This window comes from Primulina eburnea, chromosome 2, assembly GCF_022965805.1.
Source record: "Primulina eburnea isolate SZY01 chromosome 2, ASM2296580v1, whole genome shotgun sequence".
In the NCBI taxonomy this organism is placed as follows: domain Eukaryota; kingdom Viridiplantae; phylum Streptophyta; class Magnoliopsida; order Lamiales; family Gesneriaceae; genus Primulina; species Primulina eburnea.
Window position 1 is genome coordinate 12973114 of NC_133102.1, and position 12973 is coordinate 12986086.

The 12973-nt window shown below is 36.3% G+C and overlaps 1 long non-coding RNA gene across 1 annotated transcript; it reads right to left on the minus strand.

The window, feature by feature from the left end:
• Nucleotides 1-8283: 8283 nt before the first annotated feature.
• Nucleotides 8284-10264, minus strand: LOC140822976 (uncharacterized). Its single transcript, XR_012116083.1, has 4 exons — nt 10055-10264; nt 9891-9946; nt 8688-8729; nt 8284-8607 (listed from the first exon to the last, which is right to left on the minus strand). It is a non-coding gene; the product is annotated as an uncharacterized lncRNA (long non-coding RNA).
• Between the last annotated feature and the right edge of the window lie 2709 nt (nt 10265-12973).

A 12973-nucleotide genomic window follows, 5' to 3' on the forward strand; every position in this document is an offset into this window, starting at 1 on the left:
AAGTGCCATGTCCAGAGAACCTCGCGCATATGCGCGCGGCGAGGGTGCGCGCATATGCACGAGTTGCCGAGAAGACTAATTCGGAGACCAGTAGGTCTCGCGCATATGCGCCGAGAAGGGTCGCGCATATGCGCGAGACGTGCTACCTAAAGAAGAATGCCACATGGCTGAAGCATGCAACATGTATATATATATATATAAAAGCCTTCACTCAGTTGGGAAAAAAGAAAGGAAATCGAGAAATCGAAGCCAACCTCACATTCTTGATTTTATATTTGGATTTTGCGAGAATCCAGCCGTTCGATTTTGAATCCGACTTCAGTACCGTATTCTTATCGACGCAGGCTTCAACTAGATGTAAGTTTCTTATGTTTTTAGTATGATTTGAAATTATGGTATTGCCAGAATCAGATAAGATTCCTATATGATGTTCTTGACATGTTAGACATTGTAAAATCGAAGTCAGATTGAGAAACAGATCGATTATGGAATTGTTATGATTTTCAGATTATATTGATTGATATTGGATAGATTTGGATTGTTGATTGATTACATATTGTATTGGATATTGATTATGGATTGTAATTATTATCTGTTGAGATTGTATTGACGGGGATATCGGGATTGTTCTGTTATGCCGTTTGTTTTGAGTTAAATCCAGATTGATCAGATTGGTGTCTATTTGAGCAGTATATTGATATGGTATTATTGGTATTGTCATTTCCAGATTGAGTGTTGAGAGACTTTGAATTCCAGACGGGAACGGCGTCAGAACTGCAATAAAAGAAAGGTATAAGTCAATTTGGTACCGGGAGAACGACTCGAGTATGATATACTTGAGTTTCTCTAAATCACTTACTTATTGTTATTGTGTGCATTGATTTGAATTGATATGCTTGTTCTATTGATTTATATAAAGCATGTATTAGACGAGTATTAGACGAGTGATCTTGTGACATAGGTGCCCAATAGTGATGGAATCGTCACTGGCACATTGCACATTATCATAGGATAGTGATTTGGCGAAAGTGCCAAAGTCTGTGAAGGATAGGTCAAGACACCTGATGTTTGGTTATATCGAAGTGGATAGAATTAGAGTTTCTTCTATTACTGATGTTCGATATGGAATACCGACGTCTGGAAACCGGGATCCCTAGACTAGGATTGAGTCTAGTCTGAGACGTGGAGTCACGAGTCTGATTGACAGTTTTATATTGATTATGTTTTTAAATTTTGATACATATTACTGATATTTGTTTCATGATTTATATGGATTATATGATTGCATGTTCGTTGATTTATACTGGGATGTATTTCTCACCGGAGTTATCCGACTGTTGTCGTGTTTGTATGTGTGCATGGCAACAGGTGGGACAGGATCAGGGTCGAGGAGATGATGAGAGATCGTGATTAGAGTGGAGACTACGGACTTTGATGTTGCTGTAGATAGGATTCAACACTTGACATTGAGTTGTTAAACATTAGTTTAAGTTTGATGTTTGTTGTACAAGACTTGTACTTTTATACTTATATGTACATTAGATGGAATACCATTACGTTCCGCAATTAAAAAAAATTTAGACCCTGTTTATTATAATTGATTAAATTGTCCCAATGATGATTAAGAATATGATTAGCGTCCGGGTCCCCATACTAGATGATGCTCAATTGAATTATGCGACAACTGAAAAGGAATTACTTGCAGTAGTATTTGCTCTTGACAAATTTCACTCAGATCTTGTTTTGTCCAAAGTCATTGTTTTCACCGACCAATCTGCACTTAAGTATTTACTTGCTAAGAAAGATGCATAGCCACGCCTACTTCGGTGGATTTTATTATTACAAGAATTTGATTTAAAAATAAAAGATAAGAAGGGTGTTGAGAATGTGGTGGCGGATCACTTGTCTAGACTGGAGCTTATTAGTAATGACTGAGTAGATCATGCCATTGATGATTGGTTTCCTGATGAGCAGCTATTTGAGGTGAGACACTGTCCTTGGTATGCAAATTTTGCTTAATTTCTTGTCACAGGCACACCGCCACCCAATCTATCGTTTCATCAACGTAAGAAATTATTTTCTAATGTGAAATATTATTTTTGGGAGGAATCATTTTTGTTTAAGATTTGTGCAGATTCTATGATCAGACGGTGTGTTTCAGAGGAGGAATTTGGTCAAATACTTAACCATTGCCATGACCGTGAGGTAGGTGGCCATTTTGGACCAACCAAGACGTTATCCAAGGTACTTGAATGTGGCTTTTATTGGCCAACCCTCTTTAAGGATGCTCGTTCTTATGTGCTTACATGTGATAAATGCCAGCGGACAAGTAACATTTTTAAGCGTCATGAAATTCCTTTGACTAATATTATTGAGTGTGAGGTTTTTGATGTATGGGGAATATACTTCATGGGACCGTTTCCCAGCTCTTTCATAAAAAAAATATTTTGGTGGCGGTCGACTATGTGTCTAAGCGGGTAGAGTCAGAAGCATATGCCACTAATGATGCACAAGTGGTCCTGAAATTTTTAAAGAAAAATATGTTTAACAGGTTTGAGACACCACGAGCAATCATTAGTGATGGTGGCACCTATTTTTGCAACAAACTCTTTGAAAAACTTTAAAGAAAATATAGTGTCACACATAAGATATCTACTCCCTATCAACCCCAAACGAGTGGTCAAGTGGAAGTGTCTAACCGAGAAATCAAGCGGATTTTAGAAAAAGTGGTAGGTGTCAGTCAAAAAAATTGGTCTGTAAGGTTAGATGATGCTCTTTGGGCATATAGGACTGCATTCAAAACACCTATAGGCACTACACCATATAGACTACTGTTTGGCAAAGCATGTCATTTACCTGTAGAGTTAGAGCATCGAGCATACTGGGCAACATAACTTTAACTTTACTGATGCAGGTGAACGACATCTGTTGCAATTGGACCAGTTGGAGGAATTTCGGAATCTGGCATATGATCTCGTACTATCGTACAAAGAAAAGACAAAGAGGGCTCACGACAGGCGAATCATTGAAAGGGAATTCAAGGAAGGTGAAAACGTCCTGCCCTACAACTCCCGGTTGCGACTATTTCCCGGAAAGTTGAAGTCTCGATGGTCTGGTCCATTTGTGATTTCCAAAGTTTACCCATCGGGGGCTGTAGAATTGCAAGATGGAAAGTCTGGGACAATTGAGCCGTAACTTTGAATCACCCGGTTCCAAGACAATCTGAACTGAAACTGACCGACAGTCCAGCTCTCGACTATAAATTGAGAACTGCCTATCGTTTCCTTATCTTGCATTTAATTCGATTTTTAGTTTGTGATCTTATTATTTTATTTTTAAAAAAACAAAAAAGGGGAAAAGCCGTGAAGCTTCCGCCCGGGCGGACATTTACATCTGCCCGGGCGCGTCCTTTTTCAACCAAATTTTTAAAAAATGCAAGTCCGCCCGGGCGGAAACTTACATCCGCTCGGGCGGATTGCGCAGATTTAATATTCTGCAACCCCCTTTTCTTCTCCCCATTCGAACCCTACTCCTCCCCCTTTCAATTTTCTGCGCCTCCTCTCTCAATCTCGCTCAAATACCTTGTCTTGTGTCAATTTCAGGTAAAATTAAGTGTCACCACCTTTACTAAACATCAAGGCATCAATTTTCCGGTCACCACGTTGTTTTCCGGCCACCTCTGAAGGAACTCCGGCCACCTCTGAAATTTCCGACCGCTTCCGCTCCTTTCCGGCCACCTCTGCAATTACCGGCCACCACGACGTCCGTCAACGCTCCTCCTACTCCGGGATACTTGTGCTTCTCACATAACCCACGATGGCGCCTAAGAAAGCTCGGGTGAGTCATGCCTCTTCGTCTTCATCGTCTAATTCTCAATTATTTGTTAATAATACCACTAGGGAACGCTACAAAAATGCAAAAATACATAGAGCTCCGCTTCGCGAACGAGGTTTCCAGCTTGAGCAATACATATTTATTATAAATCAAATTGAGAATAGAAGCTGGGGAAAATTTTGTCGCCAACCGCAAGCCACGGTGGTACCAGTGGTGAGGGAATTCTGTGCTAATGCAGCTGAGAGGAGCGATGGTAAGGCATTTGTGAGAGGGAAGTTGGTCGATTTTAGTTCAGCGGAGATTAATAGTGTGCTTGAGACACCGGCGGTGGATGACTCGGTTTATGTGGCATGGACAACAGAACCCAATTTAGACTTGATGATGCAAAGAATCTGCTATCCGGGGTCTCCGTGGAAGACACCTGGCTCGCGCACTTGTTTTGCAGAGAAATATTTGCTAGCACTGGCTGCGATGTGGTATTCATTTCTGGTCACACGTTTGATGCCATTCGGGCACACTAGCGAAGTCCAGAGGGAGAGGGGGTTGCTGCTTTACGCACTGATCACTCACATGCCACTCAATGTGGGCAGGATAATTCATTCTTCGAACCAGCTGAGCATTCATAATCCGAATGTGGCGTTGTTCTTCCCCCACATTATCACCGAGCTATGTGCGGGCGCTGGGGTCGTTTTTCAGGATGACGATGACTGGTTGCCACCGACCAAGGCCCTCGATGACGCTAGCTGGATATAGAAAATAGCAGTGCGGCGGAAGGCTTTCCCACAATTTGGCCCTGTATGGGACGGTTTTACTTTCGATCCCATGCCATAGCAGCCACCACCACCAGCCCCACGACCTCGCCGTCGCCTTCTGCATGATCGGATGGACGAATTTGCTGCCTTTGCGGACCATCAGTTACAGTGGCAGGCTTTGAGCCAGACGTATCAGACTGCCATTGATGCCATGCTGCGTCTATCTCTGAGCCACAGTGGTATTGACCCAGCCCTTATGCCACCGCCTATGCCAGCTTTCCCGCCACCGTTTCAGTTCCACTATGCCGATGCCCCAGAGCCGGATGCTGGTGTCATTCTCCAGAGGCACACGAGGAGGATGATCTTTGAGAGGGGAGTCACTTATGTCCCTTATTTTTATTTCTTGCATTTCATTTAGATCATTTCACTTATTTCTATATATGTTGCATGTTTAGGTTATATTACACCCATTTTGTTATGCACTATCTGTCTCTTTTTCTATCGTCTGTTGCATTGGAGACAATGCTCGACTTTAGTATTGGGGGGTGGATGGGTGTTGTTTTATGTGTTCGTTTTTGGTGTTTTGTTGGTTATATTTTTTGGCATTTAGTGTTAGTCATTTTTTGCATTGGTGTGTGTCAGCCGACAACGTTTGAAGTAGTACTTTTAGCCAAGTATGATTAGGAAGTGATGAGACATACCTTGTCTGTCAGTGTAATCGCACTCCTTTAGCACATACTATGGTAAAGAAATATAAGTTTTATTTAAAACATTGAATTCTCTTTGCACAAATGTTAGAACTAGAAGAATGCATGATAAGATGGTGAAAATTTAAAACTAAAGTGGGGAACGAAGATGTTTGAAGGTGTGAATTGAGCTTGACTATATTCTCTCGAATCGAGGTAATTATCAGCAGCGAAAAGGAAAAAAAAAAGATAGATGGAGATGTAAGTTGTGGGGGAGCCGAATAAAGGAATGAAATCCTATTCCGAGCTAAAGTTGGAGATGTAAGGTGTTGAAGAGCCGAATAAAGGAATGAAATCCTATTCCTGGCTAAAAATGTAAAACACATGGATTTGAATCTGAGATGAAAGGTTATAATATAGTCCTTTTATTACTGTATTCAAATTCAGTTAAAAAAATGAAAATGATAGAAAAATGGGCGCTACTGGTGATTACTGAGTGCAGATGAATAAAGGAGAGTAAGATTTACACTAACAAGCTGATTTAAATCTCTGACAATGGTTGAGAATGGATCCCTCTATCATTTATGATACTAGGACTAAAAACACACACATACACGTTCAGGTTTTAATTGAAACAATGTCTAGACCAAAGAAAGTGCGAAGATTGTGCTTTTGCATTGATCGACAAGGGAATATGTTGAGTTTCGCTGAGGCTAGTTGATGAGTATGAATTCACTGTCGAGCTACTTTGTGTCATGTTTTCTTTTTTTCTTGTCACCTATTTTGCTCGAGGGCGAGCAAAAGGTTAGTATTGGGGGGTTGATATAGGTAAATTTTACTTGTTTTTCATATCGTGTTATGTCTCGTTGTGTTGAATTTATCATTTAGATTGCATGCATTTTGTGTTATTTTAGAGTAATTTATATTTTCGTGCTGATCATGTGTTTAGTTGGCGAAAATGCAGGAGATTCGTGCAAAACTGAAGACCAAAGGGAGAAATTCGAGAGACCTCCGCCCAGGCCCACATTTATTTCCGCCCGGGCGCCTCCAAGATGTGAGAAAAACAATTTGTGCGAGAGTCGTCCGCCCGAGCGCGTCAAAAGAAATGTGAAAAATAAAATCTGTGCAAGCCATCCGCCGGGGCGGAAACTTATGTCCGCCCAGGCGCGCTCGTTATTTTTGGAAAGATTTTTGGACGATTTCTTCCCTTAATTCTGAATGGGGAGGATATGGTAGGGAGTGGAGGCACGAAAAAGGGGTCATTCAGACTTCATTGGAGGGCCGCCGCAAGCTTTGGAGAGAATTTTGTGCTTGGATTGAAGATTTGAAGATTTTCGGGCATCGCTCTTCGTGTTTTTCGTCAATTCTAGCATTTCTAATTTAGTTTTTGTCATTTAAACCTAGTTTTGTCTATTTCAACTATGAATTCGAGTAGCTAAACTTACATTATTTGTTGGGATTTAAGAGGATCCTACCCCGAACTTTGATTTGAATTAATTTATATTTTGATTGTTGCGTTATTCTTGATTATATTATTGTTTTATCGTGTTGTTAGAGCGTAGCTAACTTAACAACGTTTTTATATTGCGAGTGAGTTCGAGAGAAGAACTTGTGATAGGAACGAGTAGTATAATCCGTGTATCTACAATTTACATAGATATATGAAATTGGATACGCGCCGATAGTCATAGTCCTAAGGGTCGAAAACTAGGGGATTTCATAAATCGACATGCAATTCACTCTTGATTAATAATTAAAGACATTAAATACTTCATTGAGTAGAATTAGTTTGGCATAGCTCGAGAGAGTGTGTTCAATTGAATAGGAAATCCTGTCGGAAGCATATAATCAATATCGAACGAATTAATTAATTAACGAGGGGTAGGTGAACCGATATTCTCACAAAATCATCTCTCATTGAATTTTAAATCCACCATTTTAGATATTCTATTTCATTATTTAATTCATGAATATTTTTATTTGCATGTTTCTTTGATTATAGTAGCAATAAAACAACCAATCAATTTTCATTGCTAAAATTTAATAACTGAAAATAATAATTGTCAAACACAGTCTTCAGTGGAACGATAATCATACTCCTGTACATTATACTATTACTTGACATCGTGCACTTGCAATTAATTTTTGAGATATAAAACCATATTTTTATTAAGAATTTCACAGTGCAAATTTTGCTCGATCAACATGCAATGTTCATAATTCAACGAGGAGAGATCCAGGTCGTCAAAAGCTGTAGAGAACGGACGTCAACTCGTAATTTTCAAACTTCTTCGATCTCTTATTATCGTTTGCTAAGTTTTACTGCATCAGGAATGAGATTCTGTGATGAGTTTTCTATGATGAGTCAACCACTGTTTCTTCCATAAATTCATTTTTATATTAATGTCTCGGATCAGAAGTGATGCTAACTTCATGAAATTCTATTTTTATATTTACGTGTTGGGATTTTTATGACGTCAGGTAAGAATCATATTACCAAAACTCGAACGAAGTAATTGTATACAAAAATAAGATGCAATAAAATAAACTAATCCGCCCAAAATATCCTGATTTCGGGCTGTTTTCAACTCATATGCATTGAGAAAAATAATGGGAAGGGGACAAATCAACCAATTCAATCAACGTTTTTATGAAAATGTCTAGCCAATAAGCTAAAGCGAACCAAATTAAATTGATTCCATATTAATTTGATTTAATCAATGCTTTTAAAATAATGAGAATGCACCAATATAATCCAACCAAATTGCCATATTTGATCGATTAATCAATTCCCTTGGGTTAGGGTCGATTGAAGTTTACTGATCCCCACATCTAGCGCCTCAACTGTATTTTTCTTCCTATAGGGTATCACGATATCACAGATGAAAGGGGGGTGGGGGTGTAGTTTTCTCAAGAAATCAATCAATCAGAACCTAAACAGTTTCTTTTATATCATAGCGTTACATGGAGTTATGGCATAGTTTATTGTCATTCATCTTCATACAAATTCAAATTCCAACAAGAGATGGAACTTAATCATGTTGCACAAGATCAGCTTAGTAGGTTTTCTCAAACAAGATGGCTGCATTTGTAAAGTTTTACATCAAAATGTTTCACGACTGGTTTGGTTTCACATAATCGTCATTCAATGATAAACACAAGCCAACAAGTTTAAACCCATTACCGGAATTCATAACATGACAACATAATGAGGTAAAATCTGTCAATTGAGTCGTTTGGTTTTCTAATGTGACTCATTTTTTACCACTTTTCTTAAGACCAGAACCTCCAAATGATCCCTTTTGCTGAGCCTTTGCCTTGAGTTCCTTGAGTGCCTGGCAAGAACAATGTTCGAACAATTATTGGTAAGAAACAATGCAATGAAGCAGAAATCCTTGGAGAAAGATAACTTCACCTTTTCTTCATCCTTCTTCTTTTGAATATTAGCCTTGTCGACCTGCAAATGAAATGATCCATGACATCCAAAGCTACAGAGAAACAGAAACACAGGCAAGGAAATCTTTGGCAGGTGCCAAAAAATCAAGCGTATTGACACATCGATGTTATTTTCTTTCGCTTACTTCTCTTAACTTTTTCGGGGGTTAATTAGGGGAGATATCAAAGGAATTCAACAATCTAGGCAAATAAAGAATTTTACAAGCAATCGTGTGCAGCAAGTAGAAAGCAACAAAACGAATAATCGAGCAATAATATGATACACATACAAGGCAGTCCTGGCATTGAGGCAGCATCTTCAACTCATTGAATTGCAAACATCTAAGTTCTAACTACATAATTGGATTTATAATTTCAGTAAGGAAAATATGACAGCCATTTTTTTCCTTCATTTATTCGAAAGGAAACAAGAACTCAAGAAATAATTAAATTCTTTGTACAAAGCTTATCGTTATGATATACATGAATCATTTACACATTTGTCTCGTCCATATTTTCATCATTCTGAAATCCAAAATTCAGTCCAATAAAAACGAGATGAAATTTAGTTTCAATGCTTATCCTCCTCTCAGCACATTGGAAACCAAACATGGCAATTAGAAGATATATAAAACTAATCTCATTTTGAATAACACCAATTTAATGTAATGTTGGAATTGCGGGAAGAAGTTACTACCTGAATAACTCATAGCTGCCACCATGATTAAAACAAAGATGCATAAATACGATAATCATTGTTTGAAACTACAGGAAGTAATATTAATTCTTTAAGGAGTCGCATTTAAATAGCAGTGCGGCTGTTGCAATAATTAGTTACCCAATGTAAAATGACCAAAGCTATTATCTAAAGATGCAAATCTGGAAACACATATCCTGCACGAATCATACTGCAACAGCGATCCCCTGTTTGGGCTGGACCAGGCAGCAATCGAAACTCAATTTATTGAAAAATATATAGGAATTTTTTTGAATAAATTATAATTTCCACTAAGCTATAGCAATTCAATTAAATTTCCACACTTATCCAAAAAGGAAAAAAGAACACAAGAAGACATATATAAACTAAATTATACACCTACTGTATATATGAAAAAATCATCGCAGTTCCCTAATCGCAACACAAAACTTAAAGATTCAAAATTATTAAATCAAGAATCAAAACCTCGTCGTATTCTTTCTTTTCCGACTTAGGTTGCTTCAAAGGCTTTGCTTTTCCTCCTGGTCAAAAGCGAAAGAGAACACGTATATCATCCAAAAAAACAAGGAAAACAAACGCAAATCGGTAAAATACAACAAGATTCGACGAATTTCACAGTTCGCAATCACCTTGCTTGCTAGACATCTGTATTCTAGGGATAGGACACAGTGAAACGAGAAAAATATCCACCAAATGAAAAATAGGGAACCCTAAACAAATCGAGAAATTCGTTGCTTGGAACAAAGGGAAAGAAAAATCAGAAACGGAGTTAACGAATTTTGGAAAACCCTTTGCCCAATTTTTGGGTGAGTGTACTTTTGGTAGATAATATTTTACCCGCTGCCCGGATTGCACAACTTGTGTGGGTGTTCACATTAGACTATTATTTTTTTAATTTTTTTTCTTTTGAAAAACTAGAAATTTAGAAAAAATCATATCTTTTGTTGGAGCCGCTCTGCTTGTTCAATTATTCAACGGGTTGTGAAAAAATATTTAAACCAAACAAAACTTTAAATTTACTCCTATACTAAAAAACTATGTTTCCATCCCCTAGAAGTATTTGAAAAATACAAAAAGACCCTTATTTGTCGTTATATGTGATAAATTCAATTGATTGATTTTTTGGGCAGGAAAATGGTATTAGAGCTTATAAAGAGACCCTATCCTCTATTGTTTGATCTGACACGAAGCTCGACTCTCCATTGGAGACAACCTAGGCTCTGTTAAAGAGTTTGAGGTTAGCAAGCTGATAGGTACCTTTTGTGTGTCACCCTACAAATGTTCATATGATCGCCTAACTCCTTTAGCGTGGAGCTCTGGGTTGGGTATTGAGAAAAAATTGTATCAGAGCCTAGGTAAAATTATTTCAAACATACAAATTTATTATTATGAAGTAATTAAATGTTTGAGGAGGAGAATTTTCAAAATTAACATGAATCCGAACAGAGGTTCGAGATTAAGTATTTACATGATATATTTCAAATCGTTGGAATATTCGAAGCAGAAAGATCTAACCAAGGTATATATCAAGAAGGAACTTATCAAAGTCCTAAGGTAAACTTATGATTCAAAATAACATTTTTTTAGAAATAGTACTAGATTACTCTAAACTCTTCGGAGATCTTAGAGAAATTCAAAAAACAATACAAAATTATAGTACTATGCTATATTATGTACCACAAATATGGAGAAATCCTTGAAAACCAAGAAGAAATTCTTGGACTTCTAAAGATATTTGAACAAGACTTCAAGACCTAGAACAACAACCAAGTTCTAGTAAAAGGACTTCAGAAGAAAAGTTACCACTATCATTTGGTACTAAACCCTTATTACATCAAAAAATGAAGGCCAAAGTGATATAAAAAATTTTAACTGAAGAATAAAAGATGATAAATCTAATCAAAACTGTCTCAGAAAAGAAATTAATCTGATGACAACTTTAGAAAGATTGGTCTAGAGGATCTACAAGAGTTTGCAGAATTTTTTGCAAATCTCAAGGTTGTAGATCTAAAGATGAACACAACTGGGGGTGAACAACCTACCATAACCTGATCATCTTTGCAGGAACCACCAAGAGAAAGTGTGAGATATCAGAATATAAATATGAGAGAATCCAAACCAGATTTTCATACTGGTGGAGAATCACACCTAGCGAGAACAAGGTCAAGGAAGAATAAAATTCCTTTATACCAAACACCCTATGAGAAACCTGTTTTAGAACCTATACGTCCTTATGGGGTTATGTTTAATCTAGACGTATTAGATTTCAAAAACAGAGAAAATCTCATAGATGATTGGACATCTGCTATGAGAATTGATAGGACTTTGATTGTTGCACTCCCAATAGCAGGTTGTCCAAAAGTAGTATAATTCAATGGGTCCGAATATCGTATCCACATAGAATCTAAGGTAATTACAAGTCCACTACAATTACTTTTGTTTTGTTTTTGTTTTTTTCTTTTAATTGTTTGAATCTTTAATTAGTAATTTTTAATTGTTCAAATTTTAATTTAAGTAGTTGAGATTAAATGACCACTCTTGGTATTTTAATAAAGTTAACATTAATGAATATTATTGAAATCCACTTAACAAAATGGTTCCAATATATTAAATAATCATATTTATATTATGTTATATATTATTATCTTATAAATATAAAAACCAAAACTTATAAATGTTATCAAGTATTTATTGTGCTATATATATATATATATATATATATATATATATATATATATATATATATATATATTTGTAAACAATAAATCAAGGTTCCCACTTTAAATGGTTGGTAAAACCAAACTGACATTTAAATAGTACAAAGAAATTAATATTATGATATACTGATATATAATAAATCAAGTCATCCACTTTAAATGGTTGGTAATACCATACTAACATTTAAATGATTCCAAGAATTTAGTGTAACATATAACAATAATAAATCAAAACACTCACTTATAAGTATGGTATAATAATGCTTAAAAAAATAAATATAACATAAACAATAAATAATTATTAAATAATATAAAATATATATTCTTAACTTTTAATAAATTTATTATCATGCCAAGAGTTTCACCTTTTCATCTCAAATTTGGGAAGTTAGCTACTCATTATTCAAAGTGTAAAACTTTGAATATGAAATTAACATGTTAATTATATTTAAATGAAGAAATAAAAAAATCAAAGAGAGAAATATTAAGAATTCAAAGGTTTGTTCATAAAATGAGGGATATCTCAATAAGTTACAATCCACCCCTATTTATAACTAAATTTGGGCAGACAACCACAAATAAAATATTAATTTTTTTTACACATAAGTCTTCATTTGTGTTCCAAGAAATTATGTCAACATACACATAACTTTTGAAAATCTTCCCATCCGAATTTTTTTCCACATAAAACAAAACATGTAGATATTTAAGTTGTTTGAATTGTGGTATTTTGTTTTTCACCATTTGACCAAGTAATTTGAGAGATATGGTCAAAATTTTAGAGTATGATAAAACTGTCACTCTTTTGTTAAATTTATTTGTTGGTTAATC